The following is a 12,210-nucleotide window of genomic DNA, read 5'->3' on the forward strand; positions in this document are numbered from 1 at the left end:
TGACTGTCCCAGTCATGCTCCGAGATGGCTGCCCCAGGCTGACTCTTCTCCATCAGCCCTGAATCCATGCACAGCGGAGGGAAGAGATGATGGTGACTGGGGAGGAGGAGGAAAGGGGACTTGGGTTGGACCCTAAGGAGGAGCTTCTCACCGACCACACCCACCTCAGCTTCCACTGAGAAGGGGGGGTCCTGCCAGCTGCCCACCCCCTGATGACCCAGGACCCAGTCAAGGTTCATGCACTGCTTCTGGCTGATCCATGGAGGCGTCCGGGCTAGCTGCTTGCAGAACTTGTCACGTAGTGGGTTTGTCTATCTCCTTGTGATTAGATTCATGGTAAACACTTCCCATCTAGGAAGAACACCGCGTGGGTGATGCTGTGCCCCTTCCACGGCACACAGAAGGAATATGGTCGGGTTGCCTCACACTTCTTTAACCCCCCCCCCCATATTTATTTATTTATTGAGAGAGAGACAGAGACAGAAATGAGAGAGAGAGAGTACAAGCAGGGGGAGTGGCAAAAGAAGCAGGCTCCCCACTGAACAAGGAGCCCAATGTGAGGCTTGATCCCAAGACCCGGAGATCATGACCTGAACCAAAGGCAGACACTTAATGACTGAGCCACCCAGGCACCCAGGTTGTCTCATTCTTGGTGACATCAGCTTGACTGCTTGGTTAAAGTGGTGCCCAACCATCTTTCCATTGTAAAGAGGTATTTTCCCCTTTTGTAATTAATAAGTAATCCATGGAGTTGATACGTACAAACCATGGGACTATCCTACCCCACTATCCTTCCACCCAGGAGTTTTAGTACCGATTGATGAACAGGGATTTTAAAAATTGTATCATTCCTTCTCCATTGTCATTCTTTGCAAAGAACTTTTCCCATTTCTTTTTTTTTGAGTACCAACATGACTTACGGATTTTCAAAAACTTAAGTGTTGTATTTGCCGTGTTTTCTTCATCTCCCTTAATCTGGAAATTTCCCTGTCTCCCTCCTTATTAACTCCTTCATCATTATTTTTTTTATTATGTTCAGTTAGCCAGCATATAGTAGTACCTTAGTTTTTGATGTGTTCAACAATTCATTAGTTGCATATAACACCCAGTGCTCATCACAACACGTGCCCTCCTTAATATCCATCATTATTTTTTTTTGATGTGCCTTTTTATCCCAGATTGGGTCAAAAGAGGCCCACTGTATTTATTCTTTACTCTATGTCTTCACTGTAATATGACGTAGGTTTATATTTAGCATCAGACAAATCCAGGCTAGACACCTGTGACCACGAGTGACCTGAAGGATCTTAAGAAAATTACGTAACTTCCAAGAGCTCATTTCCTGATCTATAAATGAGGACAACCCTCAACTCCTACTAGATTATTATAAATGCAGGATGGAATTATATACATATATACGTAAGTACGTGTGTGTGCCGACTCTCATGCGCCCGAACCCATCATCTTTCTCTTCTACTTAAACCCTGCACTTGGGCAGAATCCAGCAACTACAGGTTAAGTGCTATAACTGATGTCCAGTAACATTCTTAGTGTGTATTTTTGTGTAGGTAGGTTGTGTCCATTTGCTCTGGATTGTGAGCAAGAGTCACGTGACAAAGATGGGAAGAGAGTTTTGGGCAGAGGGTACAGCGACAGTTAAGGTACAATGGCCTGTAATGGCCGGTTGGTATTATTAGATCTTCTAGTGGCAGTATTCTTAACGCGGTAAGGAAGAGAAGAGACCGGGGTGGGAATAGGGCCCATGTGGCCTTTGATGACATTCTAAGCTCTGAGAGAGGACACTGGGCTTTAGCAGGCGACATCATACTGACCTGGTGTTGGGTAACAGATGGGCTATCAGGGGAAAGCCAGAATCTCTGTAATGTAGGACTAAAGGAAAGCGGTGGGACTATTGAGTTAGTAGTTTTTGGGACACAACAGGTCCACAGAAAATCTTCTGGAAGCCTGGCACTTTTGTTGTGTACAATGTTCTGGATCTCTCTATATTGTCATTAGAAAGAACTTTCTGTGTGTCCAAGCAGTCACAGAATAAAGTCTTAGCATATCTGTCAGATTTACCTGGATCTTCCACCAAATAGCATCTTTCAAATTTACTAGACAGCCTTTACTATAAATAAGACCCAGGAAACATTTATCTACGAAACTTCTAATGATGGGGTCATGGCATGAATCCTTGGGCTCCCTAGGGCCCTGTGCAATGCCCACCTGTCCTAGTTTTTATAAACCCCATTGGGACATTTTATACATCCCTGGTCCATTCTTCAACGCAGACCTCAGGGCCCCTGAAGTATAAGCTATGATGCAGGATCAGGGCATCTGGAAGAATAGGTAGGGAGGCAAGGGAGCAGAGCAGGTGGAAGCCCCTATAGCATTCCCCACATCTGGCCCCCAGATCTACCCGAATCAGCTCATCGTTTCCAAATAGCCGTCTCCCTGTTGTCTTTTGCTCCTTCCCCTCAGCAAAACCCAGCATGACAAACACGAGAAGGCTAAGGATTCCCTGACTAGAGTATCATTTGATATTTTCTTTCCCATCATGTATTTTTGACAAATGCCCTTAAACAGAAAGCAAATAAGAAAGTGAAATAAATGTGAAGCCACTACCCAAGTATAAAATTTTGGGGAACTCCACAGATAAAGAGTAAAAACCAGTATATCTTTTACCTAGGGAAAGAAGAAAGAACAAGAATGATCACTTCAGGAGTAACAAACAACTAACACTCATCAACTCAGATACAAGTGATATCAAGGTGGACTGAACAAATATACTCACGGAAAGAAACACTCCAGAAGTGACGCCTGTTTTTAGCAGGTAAAAACCATACCGTTTGCCAGAAATGCAACTAGAACCTTGGGAAACAAAGCAGATTTAAAACACTCTCTACTCTTAAAGAGCTGTAGGCTAGTCACAGAAGAGACAGTCTCGCTCAGGGGTCTTGGCAGTATGCTGTATCCCATACCACAGCTCATGCCGCACGGTGGAACTACGGGAGCGCCTAAAAGGGCAGCTCCACCCCCCAGGGGAGTCAAGAAAGACTTTGTGGAGGAATATGGTGTTAGCCTAACCAGCTTTAAAGAAAATCCGAGGAGCTAGGTAGTAGTTTGCAAATGAGGTAACTGAAATTCAGAGACATTAACCAACCTGCCCAAGGTCACAAAGCTAGTGGGCAGTGGAGCCAAGATCTGAATCCAAGGAGGGCAGCGTTAATCCACACAGTCCTGTTCTGCTTTCCCCTTTGGGACTCCTCACCGTTATCTGTTCCCCACTATAATTTTCAACATGAGGGACACAGAACTATATGAAAGCATCTTAGAGCACAGGATCTGGCATTTGCAATGACATTCTGTCCTCCTTCCAAAGTTATTTCTCTGGGGTTTCTATAAGCTCTGTGGAGTAATCATCAAGTAACAGAACTTGGCAGACCAAACGCAGAGTCTAGGGCTTTAGGGAGGGGAAATGTTGACTTAATTCTGGCCTTGGCCACAATCAACAAAAGCGAAACGAGAGGCTCTCAGAACTATTCAGATCATTCATACATCAGTCCTACAGAGAAAAAATGCTTTTTCATGAAAACTGTTAGAAGGGTCCCACTGGAGAATTGGTAAGAACTGAGGTGGAAGGAAGAGAGTTGCCTCATTGTTCCAGTCTTCCTATGCCCACTGGGTCCATGTCCACATGGAGCTAGACACACCCAGAGCTTTGAGCAACATGAGCATGGCATTACATCTCCCTGAGGGCCAAGGCTCCAGGGAGGTTCTGTTTTCCCAAAGGGAATGTGGCACCTCAGAGGATACTCGGCAAGTATCCAAAATTCACCAACTGCCAAAATATGCTTAACATTCCTAGCCCATAACCTCAAAACGCCACAGGGATTAAAAAAAAAAAAAAAAAAAAAAAAATCGGAGGAGGAGGAGTCAAGATGGCGGAGAAGTAGCAAGCTGAGACTGCTTCAGCTAGCCGGAGATCAGCTAGATAGCTTATCTAAAGATTGCAAACACCTGAAAATCCATCGGCAGATCGAAGAGAAGAAGAACAGCAATTCTGGAAACAGAAAAACAACCACCTTCTGAAAGCATATTTTCCTGGGGTTGTTGCCACCCTTTTAGTATTTTACTTGCCACTTCATTTACTCTTATCTGGACAAAATGACAAGACGTAAAAATTCAACACAAAAAAAAGAACAAGAGGCAGTACCGAAGGCTAGGGACCTAATCAATACAGACATCGGTAATATGTCAGATCTAGAGTTCAGAATGACAATTCTCAAGGTTCTAGCCGGGCTCGAAAAAGGCATGGAAGATATTAGAGAAACCCTCTCGAGAGATATAAAAGCCCTTTCTGGAGAAATAAAAGAACTAAAATCTAACCAAGGTGAAATCAAAAAAGCTATTAATGAGGTGCAATCAAAAATGGAGGCTATAACTGCTAGGATAAATGAGGCAGAAGAAAGAATTAGTGATATAGAAGACCAAATGACAGAGAATAAAGAAGCTGAGCAAAAGAGGGACAAACAGCTACTGGACCACGAGGGGAGAATTCGAGAGATAAGTGACACCATAAGACGAAACAACATTAGAATAATTGGGATTCCAGAAGAAGAAGAAAGTGAGAGGGGAGCAGAAGGTATACTGGAGAGAATTATTGGGGAGAATTTCCCCAATATGGCAAAGGGAACGAGCATCAAAATTCAGGAGGTTCAGAGAATGCCCCTCAAAATCAATAAGAATAGGCCCACACCCCGTCACCTAATAGTAAAATTTACAAGTCTCAATGACAAAGAGAAAATCCTGAAAGCAGCCCGGGAAAAGAAGTCTGTAACATACAATGGTAAAAATATTAGATTGGCAGCTGACTTATCCACAGAGACCTGGCAGGCCAGAAAGAGCTGGCATGATATTTTCAGAGCATTAAACGAGAAAAACATGCAGCCAAGAATACTATATCCAGCTAGGCTATCATTGAAAATAGAAGGAGAGATTAAAAGCTTCCAGGACAAACAACAACTGAAAGAATTTGCAAATACCAAACCAGCTCTACAGGAAATATTGAAAGGGGTCCTCTAAGCAAAGAGAGAGCCTACAAGTGGTAGATCAGAAAGGAACAGAGACCATATACAGTAACAGTCAGCTTAAAGGCAATACAATGGCACTAAATTCATATCTCTCAATAGTTACCCTGAATGTGAATGGGCTAAATGCCCCTGTCAAAAGACACAGGGTATCAGAATGGATAAAAAAACAAAACCCATCTATATGTTGCCTCCAAGAAACACATTTTAAGCCCGAAGACACCTCCAGATTTAAAGTGAGGGGGTGGAAAAGAATTTACCATGCTAATGGACATCAGAAGAAAGCAGGAGTGGCAATCCTTATATCAGATCAATTAGATTTTAAGCCAAAGACTATAATAAGAGATGAGGAAGGACACTATATCATACTCAAAGGGTCTGTCCAACAAGAAGATTTAACAATTTTAAATATCTATGCCCCCAATGTGGGAGCAGCCAACTATATAAACCAATTAATAACAAAATCAAAGAAACACATCAACAATAATACAATAATAGTAGGGGACTTTAACACTCCCCTCACTGAAATGGACAGGTCATCCAAGCAAAAGATCAGCAAGGAAATAAAGGCCTTAAATGACACACTGGACCAGATGGACATCACAGATATATTCAGAATATTTCATCCCAAAGCAACAGAATACACATTCTTCTCTAGTGCACATGGAACATTCTCCAGAATAGATCACATCCTCGGTCCTAAATCAGGACTCAACCGGTATCAAAAGATTGGGATCATTCCCTGCATATTTTCAGACCACAATGCTCTAAAGCTAGAACTCAACCACAAAAGGAAGTTTGGAAAGAACCCAAATACATGGAGACTAAACAGTATCCTTCTAAAGAATGAATGGGTCAACCGGGAAATTAAAGAAGAATTGAAAAAAATCATGGAAACAAATGATAATGAAAACACAACGGTTCAAAATCTGTGGGACACAACAAAGGCAGTCCTGAGAGGAAAATATATAGCGGTACAAGCCTTTCTCAGGAAACAAGAAAGGTCTCAGGTACACAACCTAACCCTACACCTAAAGGAGCTGGAGAAAGAACAAGAAAGAAACCCTAAGCCCAGCAGGAGAAGAGAAATCATAAAGATCAGAGCAGAAATCAATGAAATAGAAACCAAAAAAACAATAGAACAAATCAACGAAACTAGGAGCTGGTTCTTTGAAAGAATTAATAAAATTGATAAACCCCTGGCCCGACTTATCAAAAAGAAAAGAGAAAGGACCCAAATAAATAAAATCATGAATGAAAGAGGAGAGATCACAACTAACACCAAAGAAATACAAACTATTATAAGAACATACTATGAGCAACTCTACGGCAATAAATTTGACAATCTGGAAGAAATGGATGCATTCCTAGAAACATATAAACTACCACAACTGAACCAGGAAGAAATAGAAAGCCTGAACAGACCCATAACCAGTAAGGAGATTGAAACAGTCATTAAAAATCTCCAAACAAACAAAAGCCCAGGGCCAGACGGCTTCCCGGGGGAATTCTACCAAACATTTAAAGAAGAACTAATTCCTATTCTCCTGAAACTGTTCCAAAAAATAGAAATGGAAGGAAAACTTCCAAACTCATTTTATGAGGCCAGCATCACCTTGATCCCAAAACCAGACAAGGATCCCACCAAAAAAGAGAGCTATAGACCGATATCCTTGATGAACACAGATGCGAAAATACTCAACAAAATACTAGCCAATAGGATTCAACAGTACATTAAAAAGATTATTCACCACGACCAAGTGGGATTTATTCCAGGGCTGCAAGGTTGGTTCAACATCCGCAAATCAGTCAATGTGATACAACACATCAATAAAAGTAAGAACAAGAACCATATGATACTCTCAATAGATGCTGAAAAAGCATTTGACAAAGTACAACATCCCTTCCTGATCAAAACTCTTCAAAGTGTAGGGATAGAGGGCACATACCTCAATATCATCAAAGCCATCTATGAAAAACCCACCGCAAATATCATTCTCAATGGAGAAAAACTGAAAGCTTTTCCGCTAAGGTCAGGAACACGGCAGGGATGTCCATTATCACCACTGCTATTCAACATCGTACTAGAGGTCCTAGCCTCAGCAATCAGACAACAAAAGGAAATTAAAGGCATCCAAATCGGCAAAGAAGAAGTCAAATTATCACTCTTCGCAGATGATATGATACTATATGTGGAAAACCCAAAAGACTCCACTCCAAAACTGCTAGAACTTATACAGGAATTCAGTAAAGTGTCAGGATATAAAATCAATGCACAGAAATCAGTTGCATTTCTCTACACCAACAGCAAGACAGAAGAAAGAGATATTAAGGAGTCAATCCCATTTACAATTGCATCCAAAACCATAAGATACCTAGGAATAAACCTAACCAAAGAGACACAGAATCTATACTCAGAAAACTATAAAGTACTCATGAAAGAAATTGAGGAAGACACAAAGAAATGGAAAAATGTTCCATGCTCCTGGATTGGAAGAATAAATATTGTGAAAATGTCTATGCTACCTAAAGCAATCTACACATTTAATGCAATTCCTATCAAAGTACCATCCATCTTTTTCAAAGAAATGGAACAAATAATTCTAAAATTTATATGGAACCAGAAAAGACCTCGAATAGCCAAAGGGATATTGAAAAAGAAAGCCAACGTTGGTGGCATCACAATTCCGGACTTCAAGCTCTATTACAAAGCTGTCATCATCAAGACAGCATGGTACTGGCACAAAAACAGACACATAGATCAATGGAACAGAATAGAGAGCCCAGAAATAGACCCTCAAATCTATGGTCAACTAATCTTCGACAAAGCAGGAAAGAATGTCCAATGGAAAAAAGACAGCCTCTTCAATAAATGGTGCTGGGAAAATTGGACAGCCACATGCAGAAAAATGAAATTGGACCATTTCCTTACACCACACACAAAAATAGACTCAAAATGGATGAAGGACCTCAATGTACGAAAGGAATCCATCAAAATCCTTGAGGAGAACACGGGCAGCAACCTCTTCGACCTCTGCCGCAGCAACATCTTCCTAGGAACAACGCAAAAGGCAAGGGAAGCAAGGGCAAAAATGAACTATTGGGATTTCATCAAGATCAAAAGCTTTTGCACAGCAAAGGAAACAGTTAACAAAATCAAAAGACAACTGACAGAATGGGAGAAGATATTTGCAAACGACATATCAGATAAAGGACTAGTGTCCAGAATCTATAAAGAACTTAGCAAACTCAACACCCAAAGAACAAATAATCCAATCAAGAAATGGGCAGAAGACATGAACAGACATTTCTGCAAAGAAGACATCCAGATGGCGAACAGACACATGAAAAAGTGCTCCATATCACTCGGCATCAGGGAAATACAAATCAAAACCACAATGAGATATCACCTCACACCAGTCAGAATGGCTAAAATCAACAAGTCAGGAAATGACAGATGCTGGCGAGGATGCGGAGAAAGGGGAAGCCTCCTACACTGTTGGTGGGAATGCAAGCTGGTGCAGCCACTCTGGAAAACAGCATGGAGGTTCCTCAAAATGTTGAAAATAGAACTGCCCTATGACCCAGCAATTGCACTATTGGGTATTTACCCTAAAGATACAAACGTAGTGATCCAAAGGGGCACATGCACCCGAATGTTTATAGCAGCAATGTCCACAATAGCCAAACTATGGAAAGAACCTAGATGTCCATCAACAGATGAATGGATCAAGAAGATGTGGTATATATACACAATGGAATACTATGCAGCCATCAAAAGAAATGAAATCTTGCCATTTGCAACAACATGGATGGAACTAGAGCGTATCATGCTTAGCGAAATAAGTCAAGCAGAGAAAGACAACTATCATATGATCTCCCTGATATGAGGAAGTGGTGATGCAACATGGAGGCTTAAGTGGGTAGAAGAAGAATAAATGAAACAAGATGGGATTGGGAGGGAGACAGACCATAAGTGACTCTTAATCTCACAAAACAGACTGAGGTTGCCGGGGGGAGTGGGTTTGGGAGAAGGGGGTGGGATTATGGACATTGGGGAGGGTATGTGATTTGGTGAGTGCTGTGAAGTGTGTAAACCTGGTGATTCACAGACCTGTACCCCAGGGGATAAAAATATATGTTTATAAAAAATAAAAAATAAAAAAAAAAAAATCAACAAAAGCAGCATGTTTGGTTCTCTGTGATATGGCAAGGGGCTACGTGCTGCATTAACCAGGTGGCAATGATAAACTACAGTATCAAAGGAAGGAAGAGTGGAGGGGGCCCAGGCAGTGGCTATAACAGTGACAGACACAGGACCTCCCCCTCTCTATGAAGGGCACGTGGAAGCAAAGGCTATCGGAGCGCAGCTGTAAAAATAGCTGACAGATGTGGGTTTGGCAAGTGAGAGGCAAAGCAGTGGGGTCAGGCTGCCTGGCCAGGGCCCACCTGGCCTCCACTTCACACGCTTCAGCGCAACAGCAACTACACGGGGACTTTCCAGCTCAACACGGGTGAAAGTTTTGAAATGATTTCCAAGGCCGCGTCCTCACTAAGTCAGATCTCAGGTCACGGGAGGCCAATTCCAGCTTCACACATACCAGAAGGAAACGGCTCCCAGGATCTGGGTCGTCTCCTAAATAGGAAAAAGGCTCTGGGTCTGACCCCAGGACTCTCTGTTTTGGAACAGTCACTGCCAGCACGAGGACCATACATCATCCTGAAAGAAATATTTTTCCTAACAGAACAACCTGCTCTCAGCTGATGTGCAAGAGCCGCCAAAAGCAGTTGTTTGTGTCTGTCCGATTCCTGAAGGGATGAGAGGGACACGATGACACCGAAGAGGCGAGCCCTCCCAATCCTCCCCGGGAGGCTCTTCTTCCCCCTTTCCCTCCTGCGGTGGTGGCCAGCAGCCCAGCACACTGAAGGACTTCAGGTGATTGTGAAGGATGTCAGCTAAGAGACTGGAACATATGAGGGCTTCTCGCCCTGCACCATGTTCTTGTCTGGCCTGCTTCCCCTTCTTTTTTCCTTTCCTTCTCTATAAGCTTGGGAAAGCTTGAATGGAATCTGAAAGTCTAAAAAGGACTTTAGGAAAAGGCACAGTGAACTGAGATTCAGGATGGATTTTCATCATATTTCCCACACCCGTAAGCTGAATGGATGCTCGGATTCATTCACTCAACTGTACATTAAACAATTATTTATGGAATAGCTATTTCCAGCCAGGCACCGTGCTAGGCACTTGGGCGTACATCAGGCAACATAGGCAAGATTTCTGCCTTTGAAGAGCCTGTACTCTGATGGACTATGGGTGTCACCTATCTGCTGGGAGAGACCAATGACCCAGGGTATCAAAAGGTGTCAACTGTGGCCATGTTCTAATAAGAGATGGCCCTGTGATTTGAAATGATTGGTACCATTTGAGAAGAAAAGCACCCTTTGCCATTTTGGAATATAGAGATTCTCCCTTAAGGTTGCTCATTTTTACTTCTGTTTCCCTGAACAAGTTACTGGATATTTTTGTTGCGATTTCTTTTTTAAGAAGGATGAACGAAAATCATTTCAGATGGCCTCCTCACACATCCGTGCAAAGCCTGGCCTGTCCATGATCTGGCATAAAAGAAAGCACCAGACCATGAACTAGGTCTGAGCTACAAGGTCTCAAGGAGGTGTTAAGGAAGATGAAGCCTCCTGAAGAAAGAATTACCAGGCTGGCAGTATAAATCAAAATTCCTGGACCCACTGCAAAACTGGTCAAAGTGACTTTTATGTTGCCTTGTTCACTGGTCTCAGAAACATTCACAAAATCACCCTGGGAAATTAGCATACCCCTCCTCACACAGAACCCTAATCCTTACAAGGCTATGAGGGGGAATTTGTGTCCTAATTATGTTTTCTCCCTGCTCTTGTTAGAAACGATACTGAAACTATATTCTCCCATGCTTCTTCATCCACTGGGAAAGGAGGATGAAGCCATCTGAAGTGGTGGCTAGTCTAAAACAGAACCACCACCGTCCAGCCCAGACACGTTTTCCTATGTGGGACAAAGCCTGGGGCCTGGGCCCTGCTTCCTTTTGGAATGTATTAGGCTGCAGTTGGACCCTGGTAACTTGAGCCAGGCTGGTCCTAATTAGAAGTCACTGTGGATATTAACCCACTCCGTCCATCTTGTTTTGAGCTATAGTTCCTCTATGTGTTTTTGCTCAGTGGCCTGAAAGGCAGGCAGAGCACGCACCACGCCAATTCAGTGTCATCCTGGCTTAGAAACAAAATAACGGAATAGGTCACCTGCCTCAGAGACCTCCTTACTGCTCGATCTGGTACCTCTGAGAGGATCAGGAGGTCACTCCCAGCCTAGAACCCCATTTAGGGAGTAAAGATTTACTAGGGCTGATAAAAGGCCTTTCTTTGCATGTTTGTTGGTGCTTGGAACTACCCGTTTGGGCTCTCTCCCTCTTTAGACCCTCAGGTCATTTGTCTTATCAGACCCTGCTTGACTGGGCTCACGGTTTTTTATACCTTTTGCAGAGATTTCTCATTCTGAGGGGGCACTAACCATTCTACAAGCACCGCAGCTGTCTGTGGAAAGGGATCCCCTTGCTTTGGAGACCAAAGAAAGGAGGGCTTCTACCCATAAACACTCACCCTCCGATAGACTCTTCTCTGGCTTCCTGCTGGCAGGGAAGAGGAGTTTACAGAATCTGCTTGTGGAGCAGGGGTGATGGAGGAATAAAGAGAGCTGCCTGTGTCAATCACCGCGGCAGCTATGCTGCACACGCTGGCAGTGCCTGTCACATCATGCTAGCCAGTCACGGTTGTTACCACTATGACACCTGAGTCTCTGTGATGGTGAGTAACATGCTCAGAGGTTCAAAGGAGGCAGACCCAAGACTAAACCCAGGGCTCTATTACGCCAAAGCTTGAGCTTGTTCCACTAAACCATGTGGGACGGAATTGTTAATTGCCCTTTACTCATGAACAATTTATTCTTCATGGGGTAACTGTATTTTTATGTGGGGTACAGAGAAAAGTAGATTATGTGGATTCAAGGGGAAGCTCAATTGCTTTGGAGATATTTAATGACCAAGAGTTGGGAAATTCTGTGCTAAATATTACA

The 12,210-nt window shown here is 43.0% G+C and overlaps 1 protein-coding gene across 15 annotated transcripts in view; it reads right to left on the minus strand.

The window, feature by feature from the left end:
• The window catches only part of MICAL3 (microtubule associated monooxygenase, calponin and LIM domain containing 3), a 221,544-nt gene that overhangs the window by 52,215 nt on the left and 157,119 nt on the right, over window positions 1-12,210 (minus strand). The gene's annotated exons all lie outside the window — the stretch shown is intronic.

This window comes from Mustela nigripes, chromosome 6 (assembly GCF_022355385.1).
Source record: "Mustela nigripes isolate SB6536 chromosome 6, MUSNIG.SB6536, whole genome shotgun sequence".
NCBI lineage: Eukaryota > Metazoa > Chordata > Mammalia > Carnivora > Mustelidae > Mustela > Mustela nigripes.